Consider the following 19,154-nt stretch of genomic DNA (forward strand, 5'->3'; position numbering starts at 1 on the left):
CTTTCAACTTAAGTTTGTTAAAGTACAAGAAGATTTGTTGTTTATGTCAATTCATTTAAACACATATCACTCATATAATATAGACTATTAAAATTTATTTTAATTAATATATACAATATCAATTTTAAAGTAATTAAAAAATTATTTGATTTAAAATTTGTAATTGAACAATTGAATTGATTGTGAATGTGGATCACTCATATAATATAGTGATCAACATTTCAATTCAAATACTTAACAATGACTTATAACTACGATAAGGCCTGTGCTAGTTAATTAAATTTGTCTTTGGCTGAAAAAATTAGTTATAAGAGGCTAATATGGATTTGTGGGTTTGGGGGTAATTTAGGTTGTTGGTAAATATTACTCAATTGAAGATAGGTTAATTAAAGCTCTAATAATTTTAAAATTTATAAAAATATTGAGGATTAATTCATTACAAATTTCATCGTAAAACAAACAAAATTTAATATTCATCTACATTTTATGCATTTATGAAAAGATTTTAGTTTATTATTCATCAAATATTTATCATAAAATGTGAAAAATATTAATATGCATAAAATATTCGTATATTTATTTAACATGTCTACTTATGTTATAGAGTTTGTTAGCCATCTAGATATAATGTTTATCATTTGAATAAATATAAAATTACTACCTTACTATTTGGTTAATGTATATGTTTATGTCAGTAAAATTTATGGAACGCCTAAAGTTGTTGAGTTAAATTGATTAATTAATTATGTACATACTAACGTACATAAAGTTGTTCGTGCATGAATATAGCTGGGGGTAATTTTGTCCTTTTATAAATTTATCCCAAGGATAAATTATGATGGGATTATTATCCCATCAATTATATGGATAACTTATCCCGATACTATTTATTAGTCACGAGATAAGTTGTCCCGAATATTGCCAACCAAACATGCATTAAAAAATTTTATCCCGATATTATTTGCTTTAGCACCTTATACCAAACGACCCATTCGTTTACCCATAATTTCTCTTTTTAAAATATTTATTTATAACTAATCATATTTAATTATAATTACGTAAAAACTTGTGTATCTTAATTAATTGTAAGGCTGAATTCTAGAAAATTGTCGGTAAAACTATAGATTTAGTAACTTATAGTCAAGCTGCTCACGTGTGATAGTGTAGTAAGACTGACAATCTTCCATTATATTCTCAATTGGTTAATACGGAAAAAACTGACCAACTTTACCAAAACTCCCTTTTTGTTTCAGCCTTTTGAACAAGGTCTCAAAGCATCAAGCACTACTCAAACTTCCACATTTTGTCAGTTGATCTGAGGCACTACGAGGGAAAATGGAGAAGAAACCATTTTTGGGCGCTTAATTTTTTTTAGGTTTTTAGCTCCAGAAAAAGTTCAGGAAAATGATCATATATATGAGAAAACAAAAGGAGTTTCACTGAAAAGTGAAGCAAAATTTTCGAATCTGAGCAAGAAAACCAGGTATGTATTGGTTCTCATACTTTATCTTTGAATGAAATTAGATAAATAATTGCATTCAACAATCATATATCAAATGATTTGTTAATTGGTGTCTGACACTTCGTGGTGAATCCTATTTAGCAACGGATTATCAGAAAATTCTGTTAGTTACTATTTACTTAGCAATGGATTAGCAAAAGATGTTTAGCTAATTTTTGTTAACTTGGTGAGGCTTTATGAAAAGAAATGGTGTTTTGGTAGCTTACTGATATGTCCGATTAGATCTAACTTGTTGAGATGGTCACAACCTAATAGTTGCTTCAGAAGGTTTAGATCTTTTTCCAAATGAAAATTATAGTAAATACGGAAGGATGTTTCCCTAAGTCCCCCCGTTCTTAGCGTGAGGTGTGTGATTATCTCTTCCATCTCGTCAAACTCCAGTGAGAGAACGGATCCTAGTTTCTGTAGTTTTGCTAACTTGAAGAGATCTCTAAAAGGAGAAACTTGCGTATCGAAGTTCTTCATCATTTTCAAGTTGCAAAACCCTCAACATTGTGAAATTATTGCAGAGACATTGGAATATAGTTTTTTTTTTCACAGTTAAATGCCCATTTTTCACGACTACACGTACTTGAACAGAGATGGAAAGACAAAACACTAGTAATAACGTATCACAACTCGAAAACTAGCAAAATTATAGCCTTACAAGGCGCAAGACTTAGAAAATTTCCTGGTATGTTGACCTTAAATTTTGTTGAAGGAAACAATATCATAGTTTTGCATGTATTCGTTGATAGGCTTTAAGGTTATACGTTCCTCAATTAGAGTATCCACCGAGACAAGTTCATTAATGATGGTAAGCATGATCTGCTTTTTCTTAATCCCGTAGCCAACCGGGACCAATTTGGATTCTCCCCAGAGAAGATCTTCCACCTCAATACTGCGAACAACATCCTCAAGTTTCTTTAGTTTCGTCATCCCAAGGCTTAAAGTCCATAAGAACGGATGACTTCCCACTCTCTTTCTTCTTGGTAGATGCCTTTGCAGCCTCCCTTGCTTCTGCTGCCTTCTTTTCATCCTTTGTCTCTTCTCCAAAGAGATCGATGTCATCATCGAAAGGCGTAGCAGCTTCCTTAACTGGTGCAGCTATAGCAGGAGCAGTTTGGCTTCCAAATCTCACACCAACAGCTTTCCCGGGAAAACTTGATGCAAGTTTAGCAAAACAGCTTGGTACCATTTACTAGCATTGGGATAACTATCTGAACTAGTTTGCTCCAAGATTTCCCCATACACCTTAATATCATCCTTTGTCAATTGATCTCTAGAGATATAAGTTTTTTCCAGAAAGATGGTCATTAACAGACTTGAGACCAGATTCAGTGTGGAGATTTGAGAAAGCTATAACCATTGTTAGGAATTTGAGCAGTGTAAGAGAAGTTCGTAAGCTTTATTGGGTTGGTAAAAGAGCATTGGATATAGATAAATCATGCAGAAAATGTTCCCCTATCTCCGTTGTTGTCTCCTCTCATTGGTTACCTTCCAATGATATAATACCTTTAGCAGCCAATAGCTGATAACAACCTTCGCACTGAAATCTTTTGATCCTCCTAAAAGTTGTCCAAGTACAGAAAACACGGCTTATGCTGATATGGTAAATCATAATAACTTAAAGCCAAGATACATAATTGAAAATATACAACAACAACAACAAACCCAGTATATTCCCACCTAGTGGGGTCTGGGGAGGGTAGAAAACATAAATTGAAAAACATAAATTCATCAATTATTGTTCCTGTTCTGCTGTTTCCCAACAACAATGTAAATGGATAAGGTCAAGCACTAAAGATTAAAGAAGTTCTAGGAGTTCTCTGCTTTTATCTTGTATTTCTTTTTATCCAATTAAACTGCTTATCATATTGCAGTTACTTTTTGTTTTCCTATAATAGTCTTACTTATGTTGGAATGTAACTTCTATGTTTTTTCTTATTTAAAATCTCATTCATATTGCTTTGAGCAGAATTTAGCAAATCAATGGCACCGGGAGGGGTTGTCCTTAGGCAAACTACGCTTACCGGGGAACTATTCAAGAAACTCAATCACCAGATGAATCGAATAGCACTACTCCCGTTGTTAATAATGGTAATACATTCAACTCAACTATATATTTTTTTTCGAAAAAGGTAACTTGTATTATACTACATAGTGATGGCCCGTGACGGGCCCAATGTTAGAACATTCTTGTAGCTAAACGACATATTATATTTGTTTATAGTATATGATTAATGTTCACATCCATCGTTTATTATTTAGCAGATGCACTACACATGCAGTATTCATGTCTAGGCCATCACATAGGGTTGTTATTTGAATGGGAGGGAGAACACACAGCCAGATGTAGGCAAAAAAAGACCAAAAGAGCTCAACATAGTAATAGTTATCAACGGCCCTTACAAGAAAATGATATACGCTTAACCATAGTAATCGTTAGTTAATACCATATCACTCCCTCCGTCCATTTAGATTATATGAAAATGCGATCACCTCCCTACACAAAATGTTTTTCATAAAAAGAATTAACGAATACAACTCAATTATTTCCCAATACCCACCTCCAGCCATCATGGCTATTGATTGATTACATTGTTTGTGAAGCAAATCTAGCAATCTTTGGAACTCAATCACCTCCGAGTTATGGAAATTCCTCTTGAACCCATGTCCCAGAAAACCTCTTCACCTGTATCTTTTGAATTTGTTGGATTGACAAATCCTTCTGGGATAAGACTTTGTGCATGTTTGGGAAATCATCTCTCAGAATGTTGTACCCACACCACTTGTAATGCTAAAATATTAACTCTCTTCCTGTCTCATACCCGTGATGAAATAGTGCCATGTACATATTTATTATAGTTTCCAATGGTTCAGAAAAGGAAAGAACAATTAATAGATACTTCATGTAGTTTTGAACTACGATAATAACAGAAGGGGAAGTTAATATTTTTACCAGTAAATACAATCAAGTCTGGCTTTTCAATGTCAATAATTTTCCTCAAGAACTGAGTAGTGTTGAGGTTGGTACAGTAATTGAACTCACTCTCCTACACATATCTATCCCGAGTCACCATCCCATTCCCATAGTGCATATTTGCAACCTAAAAACAACAAACTAAAACAAAATTACAACAAATTGTGACAAGAAAACCTATTTTTATTTCGATCATACACCAGGAAAACAAAATCATATTCTGCTTGTCAAATTCCATCTCCCAGTTCCAGGGAAAAAAAGATTAGCTCGAATTCTTCGGCAGTCTATAATGACAAAATCCATTCAATAAGCAGCTGCATTACATCAGAGAATGGTGAACAGTGTCACAAGCAAGAGTTGTGTGTTTGTGATTCTTCAAGCACCGTTACATCTGAAGCCTGTGGAAAAAAGTCTTTTGAAGTGCCTGGTCCAGTACTTAGTCAAATTACTAGGTTATTATCATTTTTTTTTTGCGTAATCATGTAAGCACACTTGCAATAGTCGAGCAGTAAAATTCTGCTCGTAGTGTCAGTTTGCATAAGAAAAATAACCAAACCCTTGAGTAATCTACCCCCTATCACAAGATAGCACAAATACCAGAACACTACCAAATTACTGCTGAGCACATTGGACTGTCACTTATGCTGCTCGGACTCTTCAAAAATGTCAATGGGTGCGTGTCGGATTCGCCAAAACTAGTGTATTTTTGAAGAATCCGACATGGGTGCGGCATCAAAAGTGAAGAGTCCACGCAACTTAGCTGTGCACCACCACCATTCATATCATCATCTTCGTCATATACCTCTTGGGCAGCTTGCTGCTTCCTGCGCATCTCATCCTCAATGTTCATATCATGCAAAGTAGTCTCCTCGCGTCTAATTCCATGCCAGACACTTGCTGTTTGGGTTTTGGAGGAAGCACGGCCTCAAGGTTCTGCCTCTGCTGCTTCCATCACCACCAAAGAGGCTTCCAAAACCACCAAAGAATGATTGAAATATATCAAATGGGTCATGTCCACCACCTCCACCACCCGTTCCTTCCTTAAGAGCATCCTCCCCATATTGATCATATATTTTACGCTTCTTGGGGTCACTCAAGACATCATAAGTTTGGGAAATCTCTTTAATACTTCGTATTATCACTCTTCTTTGGTGCTCTTCCAAATATCTTTCGATCGCTTCAACAATTGAAAGTTGCGGGGCGAGAAGAGAAGGAGATAGCACTTAACTTGGAGGTGCTTACTGGGTTATTATTGTTATTTTCCACAATACGGGTACGTAGAATCTGTATAATAGAACAATCACTTCAACTCGAGTTCAATATGAACATGAACACAATGAAGTATCAAATACCCTCAACACAAGATCAAAATGACCTTTCCAAGAGGTGTATTTATTTTTCAGAAAATAAAGATGAAACAGAAACTATTAAGGTCAAATCGTCCGAATTCACGGACTTTTCTTAAGGAATAATTCCCCTCACTGTACCCGAGGTTATGGAATCTTCCTCCCAGGATAAAATGGCCTTCAATCCGACTATAGCGGTACCTCAAATAGGCGGATTCTTCGAACACACTCACGGTTTGAATGATCACACTTAGAGTATTTTTAAGAAGAAGAAGAAGCTTGTAATTCTGAAAGTTTTCTGTACTTTCCTTTTTTTTTACCTGTGGATGAAAATCAGGTTATTTATAACCACAAGATGCCCCTTTGAAAGTTGGAATTGGTTTAATTTAGAGGTGTGTGTCTTTTCCTGAAAATACATGTCTATTTACTTAAACCATTGCAGTAATTTTTCTGAAACAGTACACCATTTCGTGAAACATTGCATCAGTTCGAAACAGTGTTGCAGCAGTTTGTGAAGCAGTGCACTGTTCATGCAAAACAGATCTACTGTTCAAGTAACAGTGCTACTGTTCACGCGAAACAGTCACTATTCATGCATCAGTTTATGAAGCAGTGCACTGTTCACGTGAAACAGTGCTACTGTTCACATAACAGTGCTACTGTTCACATAACAGTGCTACTGTTCATGCGTTCCTGCATATTTTAATATTTTCATTCACACCCTTTCATTACTATGAACCCAACAATTCCCCACATGAATGGGGAATGGCTATTATTTTCGTAAAACTTTTACGGACAAGTATGTGATCATCAAGCAAAGACTGATTGCATCTGGATAAGTGGGTTTCCCTTTGAACTTTCTATAGTGAACATGCATCGGATGCACTCGGTCAAATGGTAGATTTGATATCTTTGAACCATCGAGCTTTAATGTACACCTAGACAACATATGTCACACAACTAGCCTTTTACTGTTTATGGTTCTTGCAGTTTTATTCTTTTCAACCATGAACACGTCTCGGTTTTCATGAGAGCTTAGAGAATAGGCCTTTACTAACATTCTCTTTGAAGCGGCTTCCACTTTGCCCACACATAGGTGATTTCTAAACATTCAATCCTTTAGATTAAACTATTTGGTCCACTCTGCCAAATTTAGATAATCATTAAAAGACTTTTCACCTTAAGTCTTATCCTTGGTTATTATACATTGTCTACATCATGAGAATGGGTTGGGTAATTGACAATGTTGAACCTGTCAGACACAACTTTGTTTGATCTCCTTGAACCTAGCTCTTGGGATCTCCAGTCTACTAGGTAGAGTTACCGCCATGCTGACTTGTCCTAGGCCTTAAGGCCATTCCCTTTGATGTCCTTTCTACTCCTTCTCTAGATAGGCCTTTTGTAAGTGGATCTGACACATTATCCTTTGACTTTACATAGTCTACAGTGATAATTCCACTAGAGAGAAGGTCTCTAATGGTATTGTGTCTTTGTCTTATATGACGAGATTTACCATTTTACATCATGCTCCCTGCCCTACCTATTGCCGCTTGGCTATCACAATGTATACATACTGGTGCTACTGGCTTGGGCCAATACGGAATATCTTCCAAGAAATTTCAGAGCCATTCTGCTTCTTCACCGACTTTATCTAATGCGATAAATTCAGATTCCATTGTAGAGCGAGCAATACACGTCTGTTTGGGTGATTTCCAAGAGACTGCTCCTCGACCGATAGTAAATACATATCCACTTGTGGATTTTACTTCGTTCAATCCAGTGATCCAATTTTCATCACTATATCCTTCAAGTACCGCAGAATATTCATTATAATGCAAAGCATAATTTTGAGTGTATTTAAGATACCCCAAAACTTTTTTCATTGCCATCCAGTGAGTTTTGTTGGGATTACTCGTGTATCGACTCAATTTACTAATAACGCATGCAATGTCCAGTCGTGTACAGTTCATTATATATATTAAACATCCCAATACTCTTGCGTACTCCAATTGTGAGTCACTTTCACTTTCATTTTTTCAAAGTTCAAAGTTTCCATCCAATGGATTTTTGGCAATATCGAATTCCATATACTTGAACTTGTCAAGTACTTTTTTGATATAATGAGACTGTGACAATTCTAACCCTTGTGGAGTTCGATGGATTCTTATACCTAAGATCACGTCTGCAACTCCAAGATCTTTCATATCAAACTTGCTCTGGAGCATTCGTTTGGTTGCATTGATGTCACAAATGTCTCTGCTGATGACCAACATATCATCCACATATAAGCAAACAATGACTTGGTGATTTGGTGTGTCTTTAATATATACACATTTATCACATTCATTTATCCTGAATCCATTTGCCAACATGGTTTGGTCAAACATTGCATGCCATTGCTTAGGTGCTTGCTTTAGTCCATATAGTGACTTGATAAGTTTACACACCTTGTTTTCCTTTCCTGGAACCACAAAACCCTCAGGTTGTTCCATGTAAATTTCTTCCTGCAAATCTCCATTTAGGAATGCGGTTTTCACATCCATTTGATGGATTTGAAGATCATATACCGCCGCCAAGGCAATTAACATTTGAATCGAGGTTAGCCTTGTTACTGACGAGTATGTATCAAAGTAATCAAGGCTTTCCTTCTATTTGAAGCCTTTTACTGCAAGTCTTTCCTTGTATTTGTCAATAGTACCATCTGCCTTCATTTACCTTTTGAAGATCCATTTAGAACCTAAAGGTTTATTTCCGAAAGGAAGGTCAACCAATTCCCATGTATAGTTGTTTAAGATTGAATCAATCTCACTACTGACTGCCTCCTTCCAAAAGGATGAGTCTGATGACGATGTCACTTCTTTAAATGTTTGAGGCTCATTTTATAAGAGAAATGTTACAAAATCTGATCCAAACTAAGTTGACGTTCTTTGACGTGTACTACGTCTTGGATTTTCTTCATTATGTACATTCTCACTTGGTTCATCTGGAGGTCGTTTGGAACCTCCACTAGACTGTTCGTGTCTAATTTTATACGGATAAATGTTTTCAAAGAATTCAGCATTGTCTAATTCAATTACCATATTTTCACTAATATCTAGATGTTCAGATTTATGAACCAAAAATTGACATGCTTTACTACTTTTAGCATATCCTATGAACACGCATTCCACCGTTTTAGGTCCTATTTTAACCCTTTTAGGTATAGGAACTTGAACCTTCGCTAGACACCCCCACACTTTATATGAAATTGACTGTGTCTTACTATAGGGAACTCTGTTGAGTATACTATTGGCCGTAAGGATAGCCCCCCCCCCCCCCCCCACAAGTTTTGCGGTAAACAAGAACTTATAAGTAAGGCATTCATTATTTTCTTCAAAGTTTGATTTTTCCTTTCCGCAATTCCATTAGATTGAGGTGAATACGGGGCCATAGTTTGATGATTATTCCATTCTCTACACATATTTGTGCAAAGGGAGATTCACATTCTCCGCCCCTATCACTTCTTATCATTTTGATCTTTTTGTCTAACTGATTTTCCACTTCAGTTTTATATTGCCTAAACATATCTATTGCTTCATCCTTACTATTTAGCAAGTAGACATAACAATATCTAGTTTAATCGTCAATAAAAGTTATGAAATACTTTTTCCCACCACGAGATGGTGTTGACTTCATATCAAAAATGTCAGTGTGTATTAAGTCTAAGGGATTGGAATTCCTTTCAACGGACTTATAAGGATGCTTTGCATACTTTGATTCCACACATGTTTCACACTTTGATTTATTGCACTCAAAGTTAGGCAAAACTTCTAAGTTAATCAGTTTTCGTAACGTTTTGTAATTAACATGGCCTAAAAGTTCATGCCATAAATCATAAGACTCAAGCAAATAAGACGAATTCGAACTTTTATTCATTTCAACAGTCATTACATTCATCTTATAAAGGCCCTCCGTGAAATAGCCTTTTCCTACATAAATTTCTCTTTTGCTAACTACAATTTTCCAAGAAACGGTTACACATTTGAATCCGTTCTTATCTAGGAGTGAAACAGAAATTAAGTTCCTACGTAACTCCGGAACATATAGCACATTGTTCAGTGTGAAGACCTTGCCAGAAGTCTTCTTTAGGAAAATTTTTTCTGTTCCCTCCACCTTAGCAATAGCGGAGTTGGCCATGTAAAGCATTTCTTCTACTTGAGCCGGAGAAAATGATGAGAACAACTCTTTGTTTGCGCAAAAATGGTGTGTGGCACCAGAATCCATCCCCCATTCGCGTGGATTCCCCACCAAGTTGCATTCTATGAACATAGCACACAAATCATCATATTCTTTGTTGGACTCAATCATGTTCGCTTGGTCCTTTTTCTTGCCTTTCTTCGGTGCGAGAAAATCTGTGGACTTGTGGCCAATTTTACCACAATTGAAGCATTTTCCCTTGAACTTTTTCTTGGGTTGATTGCTTCCATGTTCAGCTTTCTTTCTTTTCTTCGAGTTGTTTTGGCCATCTTCTACAATATAGGCTCTATTCATTGTAGAATTTCCCTTTGACCTTCTTTCGACAGCTTTATTGTCCTCTTTAATACGAAGTCGAACGATAAGATCTTCAACGGTCATCTCCTTGAGTTTATGCTTTAAGTAGTTTTTGAAGTCTTTCCACAAAGGTGATAGCTTGTCAACTATCGCTTCTACTTGGAAAGCATCATTCACAATTAAACCTACAAAATAGTTTATGTGAGTATTAAGAACATTTTTAATTTGTTCAACTAAGGTATTTTTCAAAAATTTACCTTCTGCTAGGAGATCATGTATGATGACTTGCAACTCCTATACTTGAGAGACAACAAATTTGTTGTCAATTATTTTGAAGTCCAGGAACCGTGCAACAAGGAAATTCTTAATTCCCGCATCTTACATTTTATGTTTCCATTCAAGTGCCCCCCACAGTTCTTTTGATTTCTTGGTTCCACTATAGACATTATAGAGGTCGTCTTGGAGACCACTCAGAATATAGTTCCTACAAAGGAAATCCGAATGTTTCCAAGCTTCTACAATAACGAAGTTGTCCTTGTCCGAGGTTCCCTCAAACACCTCGGGAGCATCTTTACTAGTGAACCATTGTAGACATAAAGTGGTGAGGTAAAAGAACATCTTTTGTTGCCACCGCTTGAAGTCAATGCCAGAAAATTTTTCGGGCTTCTCTGCAGGTGCCATCGTTGGCAGAGCATTTGTGCGACTTTATGTGGCAATATTATTTGCCCCCATAGACGTTTTAGCGTCCATCATTTGACTTTTAGCTGTCATTTTTTCTGTCACCACAAAACAGAAAATTAGTATTTTTCAGTATAATATTAATAAAGTTAAATAACTTTAAACTCTTCTTCTTCCTGTTTCTAGTTAACGATGAAGTTTTTATTACTTCGAATCGTCAACCGAGTGAACCTTAACTTGTGATGAAGATTTTATGTCTACTAATCACTAGTTAAATTCAAGCGGAGTAGAAAGCCTAAGCTTTAATCACCAAAAATAAGCAATACAGATCCTGTAAGAATTATTCCTTAAGATTGTTATTTTCCACAATACGGGTACGTAGAATCTGTATAATAGAATAACCACTTCAACTCGAGTTCAAGTATGAACAAGAACACAATGAAGTATCAAATACCCTCAACACAAGATCAAAATGAACTTTCCAAGAGGTGTATTTATTTTTCAGAAAATAAAGATGAAACTGAAATTATTAAGGTCAATCGTCCAAATTCACGGACTTTCCTTAAGGAATAATTCCCCTCACTGTACCCGAGGTTATGGAATCTTCCTCCCAGGATAAAATGGCCTTCAATCCGACTATAGCAGTACCTCAAATAGGCGGATTCTTCGAACACACTCACGGTTTGAATGATCACACTTAGAGTATTTTTAAGAAGAAAAAGAAGCTTGTAATTCTGAAAATTTTCTGTACTTTCCTTTTTTTTTACCTGTGGATGAAAACCAGGTTATTTATAACCACAAGATGCCCCTTTGAAAGTTGGCATTGGATCAATTTAGAGTTGTGTGTCTTTTCCTGAAAATACATGTCTGTTTACTTAAACCATTGCAGTAATTTTTCTGAAATAGTACACCATTTCGTGAAACATTGCATCAGTTCGAAACAGTGTTGCAGCAGTTCATGAAGCAGTGCACTGTTCACACGAAACAGTGCTACTATTCACGTAATAGTGCTACTGTTCACACGAAACAATCACTGTTCACGCGTCAGTTCGTGAAGCAATGCACTGTTCATGCAAAACAATGCTACTGTTCACATAATAGTGCCACTGTTCATGCAAAACAGTCACTGTTCACACGTTCCTGCATGTTTTAACATTTCCATTCACACTCTTTCATTACTATGAACCCAACAATTTTCATCTCTTAGAGTAAGTTTGAGGAAAAGCTATGTTACTAGACGAGCATCAACAATGGACGTAAATGTTTGTAGGAAATCAGAAGTTTGGAAATCTTCCTCAGTAGATTGAATATAGGATCTTCTTCAATTCCCTGCGAAGAAAGGGAAACTGAGAGAGAAAATAAAGAGAAAACCCCAGATAGCAGAAATATAATTCCAAACGTAGAAGCAAAGCAAGCTAATATGTCCAAGGTTCCTGTTTAAGCCCATAAGAAAACTATAATCCCTAAAATGGTTACTGGAAGTTCTGTTTCTTAATTGTATGGTCCCGATGAAACTAATAAAGCAAAGGTTCATCTGAATAATGTACAAAGAAAAGCTTTGGTTCCTCAAAGAATCAATGGACATGTATCCTTTACTTTGGTCTCAAAGCCTAGTGAAAGAATTGGAAATGGTCAGTATAGAAGGGTTGTGAGCAGCGGTAAAGAGAATTCTGTTGTGAGAATGGGTATGAGCCAGAAGTCAATTTGCAAAGAGTTCCAGGGGTGTAGTACAAAATTCTCGAATTACAAAAATGAGAATAAAAGAAGCCTCCAGAGCACAAAGTCGAGTGGTGGTATGGTGAATCCAGATAACAGAAGGGAGGTCACAAATCATGGAAATGTAAAGAATAAGGTTTTCTACTAATAAAAGATTGAAAACTGTATGTAAATAGTACACATTCTACCTCTTCCATTCTCTATTAACTGTGCAATGAAACTGTATAGATGATATGTAGATGGTCTAGTGCTGTCAAACTAATTTTGTGAGGTTCATCTTATTGCTATTCTATAATATTTCAAGTGCTCTGGAACATATTTTACTATCTGGTACATGGAAATATTGAAAGAGGCTTAAAATTACTGTTGCATCTTAATTATTCTTTTCAGCAGTTTATCAAAAGCAGACTGGATATGTTCTTTACTTCTTCTCTAATCAATGTGGTTTGTTGTTGTTTCATAAATATATCTATATATATACTCTGTCATTTTTATACTTAGGTGGTATTTGAATTGATGTTTTTTATCGTTAGATGATTCTGCTAGACTCAGAAAAGGTCGTGGAAAGACTAAACGGAAAGGTCTTAAAAAAATGAAGAAGGCCATGGGAAGCAAAATGAAAATAGAGATCCTGGTTTGTAAAGGAAGGCCAATAAAGCCAATTCAATCAGCCAAACTATCCAATGAATTAGGGATAATTGCTCGCAATTTTCTTCCACTTCCAAATAAGTGGAAGGAACTTACAAGAGAGGACAAAGATGCAACACTAATTAGATGCCAAGTAAGTATTCTATACTCTTTTAAGATTTGTTACCTGACAAACAGTTATATCATTAAAGTAATATTCTTTTGGAGCAACTGTGATAAAGTAATATTAAACATAAGATTAGTATGCTAAAATTAGTGTCATAGTGGCTGGGAAGCTCCAGAAAGTGGCACGTTTGCTCATGCTTCATCATATTTGATGTTGTCATTTGTGCTATAGGTCAAAGATCTTTCTTATAGTTGTCTGTGTGATGCATGATAGGCAATGCCTCGTCTACCATGTAGTTTGAGGTCTAGGTTTGTGTGGCTCCGAAAGTGAAGAGTCTGAACTACTTAGCTTATTATTGTGCAGGTTAGGTATAGTTGTTAAAATCATTGTCCAAAACATAAACAAGAAAATGTACTTCTTACTTGGTGTCATGGAGTAGCAATTGTCTAATGTCTTTAAGATCTGATTTCTTACCTCCTTGATTCCTGTTGTCATAAAATACTACTTTTTTTCTTTTATGCCACTTGGACTCTCCAAATGTTGTTGTAACCATCATGTCAGATCTTCTATTCATTACTTCTGGAGGATCAGACACAGATGTGGACAGTCCTATCAACATAGTTCTTCTTTTTTTATTTCTATTATATTGAAGCCTCCATCATTTCACCCCTAGCATCTCTCTTACAGGTTATCAATTGATGTTGGCTGTAGTTTGTTATATCCGAATAAGTACGAAGTTGAAAACGTTTTCTTTCTATAATTACTACTGACGAATCTTGTGATGCCTTGTTTCTGTAAATATTATGCAATGTGCATTAATCCTCAGTTGACTATGACAATATCCGAAAGTTGAAATCTTTGTCAAAAAATTATATTGTATATGTAAAAAATTATACGAAGTATATAAGTCACAAATTGCTTTAAGTACGTACATAATAATTCTTGAATCCCCTTAGCAAAATTTCTGACTTGCTCATTGCCAGTAACCCCATATTCTTATGCTTCTGGCTGAAATAGAGAAGCTTCTAATGAAAAGAAGCCTGTATTAACAATTTTGAATTGTGTAAATTTCATCGTATTTGTTGTTAGTAATATCACTATTTTTTATAGTATGTATGTTTTATCTTGAGCCAGGGGTCTATCGGAAACAACCTCTCTATCTCAAATTTGAGGTAGTGTTATGGACTGCGTACACTTACCTTCCCCGGACCCCATTGGTGGGAATATACTGGGTATGTTGTTGTTCTGTAGTATGCTAGGATGGCTGATGTAGCTAGTCATCTGACCATCACGTCAAAGATTGAAGGCCAAACATCATGTAAGGCTCTATATCCTCTCAATACATAGTAGGCCTATCATATTTTTAAGATACAGAAGAAATAAATGCTGATAGTTTCTTGTATTGAACAAGTAACTAAGGTGCATTTCATGAAGTACTTGGATTTTAAATCAACTGTAAATCTTTCAAATGGTATTGTCTTGTCCAATTCCAAGTCCACATATTTCGAACTAAGACTTCAGAGTTTCCAAAATCACAGACTACTAGGTTCATATGCATTCCGAAGACGTCAAGATAAAATACCTTTTTTTGACTATCTACTATATAGGAGTCCAAAATGACTTCCACTATGTCTATCAATATATGTCCATCTTATGAGACACATAACACTAGTTTGAAAATACAAGACCTGCATTCTGCATTTATGCTATTCTAAAATTAATCTATTATCACATTAGCTATTCATTTAAGTAATCCAACTTCAGTTGTCATTCATTTTTATTACAATATATCAATCAACTAAAATTTACATAGTTCAAGTATGACAACTAAATATATACCAAGATTTTTTAGATCAATGAGCCACCATAGGTGTTCGGGGCCAGAGCCAAATACAAAGGTATAGGTTCGATCAATCCCACAAACTTTGGTTCAAACTTTGTAAATCTATTTAATATGTATAAATTAATAATTTGGAATGTAGTAACTTAAAAAGGACTATAATCTGAACCTATAGATTTCAAATCATGGGTATAAATTTCTTGAACTGCAATGTATGTTTTTAAGGGCATTAGAGTTTTAACGTACTAGTATGTTAACAGATGTTATGAGTATAATTTTAATCTAATAGATATTTTGATTGTTTCATGTGTTTCTTCAATACTTATTTGTTTTTAGGAGAGGTTTGACATTAATTTGGATGAGCATTATGTGAAAGATAGTTGTGAGGATATTCTGAAAAATAGAACCCGGCAATGGCGCTACAAGTTAAAACAAAAATTTGAAAGTGCACGATCCGTGGAAGAAGCTCGTAAAATGAAAGTTGAACAGTTGATATCAGAAAATTGGAATAAGCTTTGTGACATGTGGAACGATCCAGAGCACAAGGTAATTTATATTCATGTTATTCTCGTTATTTACGTTATGATGTTTTTATTTTTCTTTGCAGAAACAATGTGAAATAAACAAGGTCAATCAAGCTAAGCTTAAATCTAATCATTTCATGGGATCATAAGCATTTGTAGCAGCTCGTGCAGAAATTGTAAGTTATACCATTTTAATTCTTTTTACTACTGACACTTTGATACTATTTAATATTTTGCTGTTTGATAAATAAGAGACTAGGTTTGTCAGTTGTATCTCATTTCAAATACCTCTAAATACTATTTCATATTGTTTTCTTGTTATACAGGGTGAAAAGCAACATGAAGGTGTAGAGCCTGACAGAATTGAGTTATACAAGCATAATCATTACACAAGTGAAAAAGGATGGCCATCTGAAGAAGCTGAGACTATGTAAGAAATTAATATTTTAGTAACATACCATTGCATTTGTATGATTAATATTCTTCATGTATTCTTTTTTTGTGTTATTATTTTACGCAGAACAACATGACAGATTTAAAATCTCTTTATACTTCTGGAGAGTCTTCCATGACTATTGATGAAATTGTGGATGTTGTGCTTGGTACAAAGTCGGGGAACATAAAAGGTCTCGGTTATGGTCCTAAACCTAATACTACAAGGGAAACACAAAGGAGAATGACAGAGTTAGAAGACTCCCTCGAAAAGGCAAAACAGGAAGCTGCTAGTGCCCAAAATGAGTTACAAAAATGATTAAATGCAGCTGAAACTGTGTTAGAAAGCCATCAATCGCAGGCACAAGACCAGTAGTTGTAGATTAAAGCATTAAATTTTTAGTTGAATATTGTAGCCGCACGCCCAAAGGAAATGCTTAAGAAAATGCAGCTTCTTGTTAGTCCGTCGTTGTCAAGGTTAGAAGTAATGAAAATTTATATAATAAGTCCTATTTAATTTTGCTTTATTAAATATATAAACTATGTATCATTTGCCATCTAAATTTGAATTTTTTTAATGATGCAGTGGAGAAAGAACTCCATCAGAATGCCAACTTTAGGTATATTTCTATTTCACCTACTAAAACTTCATATTTAACGAGATTTTATAGTTTATACCAAATATGTTATTTATATTATAATAGATAAGTAAATAATTTACATTCTTAACAAAATGATTTATCGAGTTTAACTGCCTTTTTGAGTTCTAAAGCCTTCTTCTTCTATAGTAGATTAACATGATAAGGATTACCAAAATCACACCAACTGGCAATGAAAAACTCTAGAAAATACTTTTTACTTTCATTCCATCTCATTTTTTTCTGACTATCTGCGACTACAACTAATGCCTCCTAATATCTAAAGTCAATCTAACCAACTCTCATTTTTCTTCCCTTAGCGCACTTTACACCTTTGACAGTTGACATCACTCGAGAACCTGGTCATAATTCTTGCTCACTTTGTAGCTCTTGCTTGAGAACATGCAAATTGTTACCAGTTGGCTTCCATGTCTCCTAATAGTTGTTGGTACACCTCCCTCTTCTGTGTATATCACTCTGAACTTCATAAGAACAATTCACAACAATTTTTGTTGAGATAAAGGTAACATAGTATTCACACTAGAAGATTCATCATCTAACAAATGATAAATTTTTCCATAGTGTCCACCATATGCATAGTGGAATAGATTTCCACCAGATATCCTTCCTTCGTCTGTTACCAATTCCCTTCCAACTACTAAGTAATTCTAAAGTTGTTAAGTACCATGATAACAACAAATGATGAACTAATCCGAAACAAAATTCAAAATCGAAAGCGTTTGACATAAATATTCATGCAGCTGTAATAAAACAAAAATCCACCACTTAGTTTTAGTACAACATGCCAGACATGGTGTAGAGAGATTCGATGTCAAATCCCGATCCAAAGATATTGGTCTACAATTCTTTTATTGCAGGTTGAGTCAGTCCATCATTCACCAATATTTTGTTCAGAGTGTCGGGAGAGCATGCTTGGTACTTAACTTTCCCATTAGAGAGAAATACCTCAGCAAGTTCAAGTTTCTCTGAAGTGAGGCTAGTGCTGTCCATTGCCTTACTAAGTACCTTAAGAGCAAGTTGAATGGCCTCTTCCCTTGTGATATCATCCTTGTAATCCTTCTTAAGAATTGATAGAGCTGCCTGGTTGTTTGCTCCAATTGCTGCGGCTTTCCAACCTCCGTAATTTCCACTTGGGTCGCTCATGTACAATTGGAAGCCATAATTTTTATCCCAACCTGCAAAGAGAAATCAAACACCCAAGGGACGAAGTCCACCAAACTGTGTATAACCTTGCTTGGTATCACATACTGACTGAACAAGTTGTTCAACTGGCATGGGTTCTTGATAAGCGAATGTATAGTGCTGAGCCTGGACCATGGCCGTGTTGATCAATATGTTGGCATCAGACATAACTCCAGCTACAGCGCATGCCACATTATCATCAATCTTGTACATCTTCTCACTCGATGTTGAGATCTGAAGCAGCTTAGATGTTACTTTCTTTTCACCTACCAACACCACCCCATCCTTCGACAAGATCCCTATAGCACTACCTGCATTTCCAATAGCCTCCATTGCGCACTCAACCAAATACAAACGGCCTTCGGGGGAGAAGATTGTTGTAAAACTATCATACCTTTGTGACATTTTTTCTTATCTGCAATTTACCTGAATAAAGTAAACAAGTCAAGTATTAAGCTATTCAAAATTCTGAATTGTTGGTATTTCTATATGGGTGCGGGCTGATTTTAGCAATAATATAACTTGCGCTTGCATAATTTTCTTCACTTTTCCACAGGTATAAAAGTAAGAGTTGGATGAAGACTAATTGCAAGATCAACACGTTATTGGTACTTAGGAAAAAACCTCTACATATTTGTCCTAGTTTAGGATAGTAGTAATATTTAGTACAATATTTCAGTTACATTTCCTTCATCATTGGACTTGTTTTAGTTTTGTTTACCCTGTAAGGAGATATTACCTTGGTACAATTTTAATTTTCTTAATTATTTGATTGTGGATGAATTTTATCATTATTTGACATGTTTTATAATTTATTTTTAGTTTATTAAATTCTAATTTAAAAGATAATATCATTATGAAATAATTACGCATTTTTTTTGTAATTAGTGACAAAAGATTTTATTGTCAAAGGTAATTTTTAGCAACGATTAAATCAGACTTTTCAAGATAAATATTTTCGTCACAAAATAAACTAATTTGTCAAAATTTTGATTATATTTAGTGACAA

At 35.1% G+C, this 19,154-nt stretch overlaps 2 pseudogenes; both read right to left on the bottom strand.

Annotated features, from left to right (window-relative positions):
* Positions 1 to 1,502: 1,502 nt before the first annotated feature.
* On the bottom strand, positions 1,503 to 3,037 carry LOC107854083 (annotated as a pseudogene).
* Positions 3,038 to 17,800: 14,763 nt separating this feature from the next.
* LOC107854082 lies at positions 17,801 to 18,692 on the bottom strand (annotated as a pseudogene).
* Positions 18,693 to 19,154: the final 462 nt, after the last annotated feature.

This window comes from Capsicum annuum, chromosome 3, assembly GCF_002878395.1.
Source record: "Capsicum annuum cultivar UCD-10X-F1 chromosome 3, UCD10Xv1.1, whole genome shotgun sequence".
NCBI classification, from domain to species: domain Eukaryota; kingdom Viridiplantae; phylum Streptophyta; class Magnoliopsida; order Solanales; family Solanaceae; genus Capsicum; species Capsicum annuum.